General features: G+C 47.5%; 1 long non-coding RNA gene across 1 annotated transcript; it reads right to left on the bottom strand.

Annotated features, from left to right (window-relative positions):
• Positions 1–6,408: 6,408 nt before the first annotated feature.
• Positions 6,409–7,279, bottom strand: LOC143695412 (uncharacterized). The gene is made up of 2 exons (XR_013184563.1): positions 7,020–7,279; positions 6,409–6,835 (listed from the first exon to the last, which is right to left on the bottom strand). It is a non-coding gene; the product is annotated as an uncharacterized LOC143695412 (long non-coding RNA).
• Positions 7,280–7,525: the final 246 nt, after the last annotated feature.

Genomic DNA, 7,525 nt, shown 5'->3' with positions numbered 1-7,525 from the left:
TGGGCTCATCCCCTTGCTCCCTGCTCCCTCCTGGCCATGGCCAGAGCTGGCTGGCATGGCCCAGGCACAGGGGGTGTCCTCATTTCCCTGCAGATCCAGGATCTGACCGTGGCTCTGTTACCCTCTCTGGCAGCCCTTGAAGAAAAGGACAAGGACATTAGCCCTTCCACCAGAAGCCTGCCTCCTGCTCTGGCACCTTGTGGGCTGCAGCCTCCTCCTGGCCTTGGCACAGGCACCTGTGCGGGTCCCGTGCCCTGGGCTGTGGTGCCATTTGGGGGTCTCTGCTGCTCTCCAGGCCTCCCGGGAAACACTGCATTGTTCAGCCACATTCCTGCACAGGAAGGATCTCCAACACGTGCTGCGGCTGTATCAGACCTGGAGGTTCGGCGAGGGCCTGGTAAGGACGGCCTGCAAGCCCCAGCCTCGGGCTGCAGAAGCCCCCTGGCCGCGCTGCTCAGTGAGTGCAGCTGGCAGCTGCGCCCCTGCCCAGCGCTGCAGCCAGGGCCGCCAGCCTGCGCCCCACACGCCGCTGCCTTCCCTGGGCCGCGCGGGCTCTGCTCCAGGCTCCTGTGGCCCCGAGGCGGGCGCCGATGGAGCCCCAGCCCAGTCTGCTGCTCCCTCCAGAGCCTGGCTCCAGGGCTGTGTGGCAAGGAGAGGCCAGTGCTGGCTGCATGGAGCGCCTGGCCAAGGGGCTGAGCCTGCACCCACTGCACCTGTGGAGACCTCTGGGCCTGCCAGGTGACTTCCTGAAACTATGCCCTGGAAGAATGTCCTCTAGATTTTAACCCCTCCCATGGGCTCATGTGACATGCTGTCAATCAACCCTAGTGCCACTCCACTTGTTGGTCCATTGACTATTCAACCGCCTGTTAACCATATATGGTCAAGCTTGTAGCAGTTTCTGTGTACCCTCATTGGCCTGTACCCTTGTCTGTTTATCCTTGTGTTTCCCTTTTGGTCACTGTAATCCTTTTCCCGCTCACACTTTCAGGTGATTGCTTGTTGCTGTTGGCTCTGCCCTTTTGTACCACTATATAATCCTGGCTCCTCTACCTCTCCCTGTCTTTGTCCCTGGACCCTTTCAGAGTGGAGCCATCTGGAGCCCCAAACATGGACCCATTCTGCAGTGTCCCTAAAAAGCCTCTCCAAGAGGCCATGGCCCTGGGATTTTCACGGTCCATTCGGTGCTCCTGATCCCCAAAGAAGATTTCCAATTTTCTGTGGACTTTTCGGAGGCGGTGACTAACATTCCTCTAAGTTCCTGAGGAAGCAGAAGACCGGTTCCTTCCTCAGGAGCCTCTAGGAGATTTTTTCCTTTGACCCACCAATGTGGTGAGTGTTGGTTTGGTTGGGGTCAATTTTTCTTGTTTCCTTTTAATATCTTAGGGGGCAGAGTGTGTGAGATGGGTTCCAGTCTTTCCCTCTCATAGCAGGAAGTTTATATACAAGTTAAAAAGACCATGATAGATAACAATGTTAAACTTTCAAAGGCAAATTTAAGGGCTTTTATTTGTTGAGTCTTCAAACATTTATGATGCAACACAGAATTCTGTTCTTTCACTTAGTTTGTAGGATATAAATAATGGGGAGGAAATTGTATCTCTTACAATCAGAGGGGAATTTTCAAGTTGGGAAGTTTTACCCTATTTTTCGTTTATATACGACACAATTCCGGGCTTGAGGAAAATTTGGGAGTTGTTAATAGTCCTACACACCGGTTACAGCCCCAGTTGTTGTATCCCTCTCCCCATGTACCATCACCCTTGTCCCCTCAGGAGAGGCCAGGAGTTGGAACCCGCCCAAAGGCGCAGGAGTGCCACCAGCCTTCTGCCATCTCCTGCCCTCCTCTGTCCCCTTCTCAGGATGGGCTCGTACAACCCATCCTGGGTTCTAACCTAAACCTCCTTCCTCTGCCCATTTACCCTTTCTCTCCATCGATTCTTATGTGTCAAAATGGATACCGGCCCGTGAGGGGACCCGCCCTTCTGACTGAATTCTGCCAAATCCTGCTGCCCAAAATGGCACTGATCTCATGAGGGGATCTGCCATTTGGAGCCCTTCTTCACCAACATTTCTCACCTTGTCACATCAAAATAGCGTACGTGACCCTCCTCCTGTTCCCGCTCCCACTCTTCCGTCGGGCTCCTCCCTTTCCAATGCGGGCCCTGTCTCCCTTCCCTCCTCCAGCTCCACCCTTAGCAACAATGACACTTCTGGTTCCCATGTCCCTGGGACTGGAAGTAGATATGATGGTGAGTGGAAGGAAGCCATCTTGGTTACCGGCACCCCGTGGCATTGAGCCTTAGCAGTCAACTGCAGGCCCTGCACCCCTCTTATTCAAACACCCCCCTCTACGGAGGAGTCCAGTGATTCCTCAAGCTCTGATACCGAGCCTGTGGATAACTGGACAGAGGTGCGGAAGTTTGCTGCTTGGGATGGAAATTGGGAGATAGCTGGGAAATTAGCCGCACCAGTTGTGTTCAAACAGGGAATGGGAAGCAATGCCTTACAAGGAATTAAAAGAGCTTTGCAAGGCTTGCAAAGACTATGGATGGAGGTCACCTTACTTTAAAAATTTACTTAATGTGACTTTCTCAGCCCATGCTCTTGTGCCGCATGACGTCCAGCACATGATGTCTCTCCTCCTCTTGCCTACTGAACTCCTTTTGTGGGAGTCATTGTGGAAATAAAAATTAAAGGTCCAAATGTAACAGTGATTTTGTTCAGCGGCACCCCTCCTCAAACTGTCCATCTGCATCTTGTTCCGATTGTAGAGAACATTATAAATACTGTCCCCACGTTCAAAGCCACCAACAGCTCTATCATCAGCCAGCTTACCAACCAAATCATCAACGCCGTCTGGGCAACTTTCAGCTGAGTGCCGGGTGGGCCTGTGCAACAATAACAAATGCCAAGCCATTTCACGCCTCTCTCCTGACCACCTTAGAGAGCCAACATGCAGGGAAGTAATTTATGATGGCACCTACTATAAAAAGGAATTCAAACTCCAGGAATCCTATCCAAAAGTTCAACCGGGGACCTGAAGCATACTGGTAAGCACATTTGCAATCCATTTCTCTAATGAAATCATTTACCACCTTCCAACTGGTAAATCTGGCCATTTCACAACACCAAGGGACATTTTAGTTATTGGGGACTCTAGTTTCTGACTTGATTATTTACAAGTGTTACTGGAGGTTCAACCTGTACAATGGAATGATGAAATTACAGTGACTGTTGCATGCACTAGTCCCCCTTAGTTTTTGCCTCAACATACACCTATTGCTCAGGCTTTTTTATTACCGGATTCTACTGATATTGTCCCTGAAAATCCTACTGCTTTCTGGGCAGAGATTGTGGGCCATGACAGACCCATCACAGAATGTGGCCTATTGAGCAAAGGGGATAAAGTCTTTCTCTTAGGAGTGGTGGACACTGGAGCGGATGCCACCATCATCACCCGCTCTGTGTGACCAGAAGAATGGGAGCTTGTCCCCATAAATAGTGTCATCTCAGGAACTGGAGGAGCAGCCACTTCTATGAGAAGTAAAAGAACAGTCTTCAGGGAAGGAGCTGGCGGCCAAATTGGTATGGTTGGACCGTTTCTAGTGAGGGCAACTGTCATGCTGTGGGGCAGAGACATACTATCACAATGGGGTACCAGGCTAGAAATCCCTTCTCCACCACAGGATTTCTAGCTGGGGACAGTGCAGAGCACGCCACTCCTCTGCTCACATGGAAAAGAGATGATCCAGTTTGGGTGGTTCAGTGGCCCTTCACTGAAACCAAGCTAAAGGCGCTCAAAACCCTGAGAGAAGAACAGTTACTCAAAAGGCATATTGTTCCATCAAATAGCACTTGGAATACTCCAGTCTTTGTTATCAAAAAACCTGGAAAAAATAAATGGCAGCTCCTACAGGACCTTCGTAAAGTCAATGCCGTCATCGAGGACATGGGCCCCCTCCAGCCTGGCCTGCCCTCAGCCTCAGTGTTGCCCCGGGATTGGAAATTAGCCATTATTGACATCAAGGACTGTTTCTTTAATATTCCACTCCATCCCTGACATGTGCTAAGATTTGCTTTTTCAGGACCATCTTGAAATAGACAAGCTCCCCTCAAACATTGGCATTGGTTAGCTCTTCTGTAAGGAATGAAGAATTCACCAGCCATTTGCCAAATGCATGTGGCCCACATCCTTTCACCTATTCAAGAAACATTTCCAGATGCAATAATTTTACATTATATGGATGATATCCTAATCTGTGCCGAGACTAACTCCTAACTCTTATGTTGAGCTTGTGCTCAAAAGGACTACTCAAACTACCAAAGAAGCAGGGATTCCTGATAGCCAAGGGAAAAATCCAGCGTACCCGCCCATGGACCTACCTGCGACTTCAAATCGGCAAGCAGACCATGGCACCCCAGCAACTCTCCATCAAGGACAACACAAGAACCCTAAGGGACCTACATCAACTGTGCAGAGCAGAAGTTTGGTTTGTCCACTGCTGGGAATCACAATGGAGGACCTTGCACCACTCTTTAATATCCTGCGAGGTTGTGAGGACCCATCACACCAGAGGCCTGGGAATCTATCCAAAAGGTATCTCAGGCCCCATCCATGAGGCAGGTTCATGGGGTGGATCCTGCTTTACCATTTCAATTTGTAGTTCTGGGTACGTCACCCAGATTTCATGGATTGACTTTTCAATGGGATCCCACCCTAAAAGATCAACTCTTAATCACTGATTGGGTGTTGAGGTCCCATCAGCCAATCAAAAGTATAACAACAGCACAAGAAGTGATGGCTCAACCCATTATAAGAGCTAGAGCTCATCTCTGGACCCTAGCGGGATGTGACTTTACATGCATCTACATCCCATTGGCTACTTGTCTTGGTTTCGAAAGACAAGTGCCTGCTAAAGAAAGCAGGAGCCTCCCCTAAAATGGAGAATGGAAATCTTCTTCATCTCTCTGAATTGCTATGAATTTTAAATTAAGGGGCTCTCAGGCAAAAAATATGGGAGCAGGAAATGGCAGTTCCTTAAAAGGGAAGAAAAAATAAAAGGATAATATAAAACAATGCAATACACTAGAACAACACTGACAGAGTCAGAACTCGACACCCTGTTGGTCCGGGTGTTGGTAGCAGTCTAATTGGAAATGTGGCTGCAGACTTCTTGAAGTGTCAGGTGTGGTTCTGTTGGAGCAGGGGATCTTGTAGAAAAGGGTGTATGCTTTTTCTGAAGATCTAGTGGAAGAAGAGGCAGCTGCTGTTCTTCTGGGAAATTTAGTGGAGAAGCTGTGCTGGTGTTTCAGAACTTCTGGATTATATCTGTGTAGCAATGCTTGGCTCCTCCCTCTGGGTGGAGCATCTCACAATGGGATGCTATGGTTTTTATCAGTCATGCAGTGCCGTTCAATAGCCTGTTATCAGCAGATGTCTCCTCCCAAGGGAGTAGTGGTTGTCATCACTCAGAGAGAGAGATAAGACAAACTGCCCACTTGACAAAAGACAACTCCCACACGGATAGTAATAGAATACATCTTGCCTTGCAACTTAGAACGCTACTTTATGTAGTCTGGACACTTTGCTCCAGACCAACGAACACCTCCAGTTCACCCTTGACAGCTACCCAGGGCAAATTTCAATTCATTTACCAAAACATAAAATAGCTGTGCCTAAAGTATCAATTATCAATTGATGATCTTGTCCTTTCTGTATTTTCCCATTCTGGCAATATTTTGGATAATTTCCCCTGGCTGGTACCTAATGCCCACAAGGAAGATTGCAAAGGTTGTTGCAACTTAAGCATATCACTACCAGGTGCTGTCAATTTCTTCATTAATACTTCAGAATCCATTGTATTTAGAAGCCCTAGTCCCGTTCCCAATAATCCAGTAAGGTCTTTCTTCTCTCTGGACATATAAAGCATACGCTTCTGCAGCCACATAGTCCAGTCCATAAAATCAGTTCTTAAAAATGGAGCACACTCAGGCCAAATGGCAGAGGCATTTACTTGCATTGCCATCTCTACCCTATTTTAATCAGCAATTTTTGAATTCCAGCCTTCTTAACAGTATATGGTCCAGTTTTGGTCATTATGGGAACCATGGGATCTAGGGTGATTTGAGTAGTCATGGTTTCTCTCAGTGTTGGTACTGGTTGAGTAATTTTAACCCTATGCATTTGGGAAGCAGTACAAAACTGAGTTATAATATAATCAATCTTAAAATCCTTGATTGCACAACCTTCTATTATGAGTCTAAATTTTGGGCAATTGGTTAAGCATTTGTCACAGCATCCAGGGCCAATCTGAATAAGTTTCATGGATTTTTGATGAAATTCATGGAACCCATCCTGGACAAACACATATTCCCATCCCCAAATATTTCTCCTTTCCCACACACTTGTATTTGTAACTTTTAGCATCTGATGCAGAGACTTACAGGAGTCAGAGCCATAGGCTTTCACGTGGCACTTATCTATACCAGTCACATTACATAAAAGTGATACTGCATTAGCTGTGGCTATAATGATAATCACATATGCCCCAACTCTCCAGGCTACACTCCCCTGATTATCCATTATAACTACAAACTTTTATTCTTAAACTATGCTTATCATATTACTCACACCTTATTTATTCTCCCGAGAAAGTTTTCATTTCAGTTTGCTGTCACCCGGTGTAACTTTCCAGAGTCCCTCGGGAGCCTTCTTCCCTTGGGAATGATGGATCCAGGCACTTTGTTCCTTATACTTGATTGCAGTAAAGACGGTGAGGAGCACTTGGAATGGTCCTTCCCACTGCAGTTCCAGAGTCTTCTCTGCAAAAGACTTAACATATTGTCGTGGTTTAGGGCAAATTTGGAGGAGAATTTCCAAATTAGGGCCCTTCCATTAAGCAAACCCACACAGCCCCTCCCCCCAACCGGTTCAGGAAGGATTCCTCGGAGAGGAGTGGAAAGAACCTGTTTATCTAATATGCACAGCACACCGCAGCACACAAAATGAACAATACCAGATGACACCGCTCTGAAAAAAGATGACAAATTCAGAACGTCTCTCTTGGGGGGGTGGTCACTCTGTTCTCAGTTCCTCCGGCGCTGGGGCAGCTGCTGCAGGCCACAAGATGCAGAATCTTGGTGTTTCCCAGGTCCCAGTCCGGAGCAGGTTCGAAATGGTCAGAAAAAGGAAAGGAGAAACAGTCCAGGAAGAAATTGGACAGTTTAGCTAAACTAGCTAATGAGCAGAAGCAAGCAGAAGCGAAGCAAGCAAGAGCGAGAGAGAGCAAAGTGAAAAGCAAAAGCAGAAAAAGCAAGAGCTGCAGTCTCTGTGTCCCGCCAGGCTGATAAGAAAACCAAAACAAAACTTTCCCTCTTCAGAGCCAGTCTTAAAGGTACAGAACATAATATCCAACATTAACAGAACACATGAATGGGGATACAAGCATCATAACGTCACCCTGGGACACATATACATAATCCCCAGGCTGTACATCATATACTGGTCCATCTAATTCTCTGC

The sequence above is a fragment of the Agelaius phoeniceus genome, chromosome 17, assembly GCF_051311805.1.
Source record: "Agelaius phoeniceus isolate bAgePho1 chromosome 17, bAgePho1.hap1, whole genome shotgun sequence".
NCBI lineage: Eukaryota > Metazoa > Chordata > Aves > Passeriformes > Icteridae > Agelaius > Agelaius phoeniceus.
The sequence above is the reverse complement of the archived record's forward strand: the minus strand, read 5'-3'. Positions and strand labels throughout refer to the sequence as shown.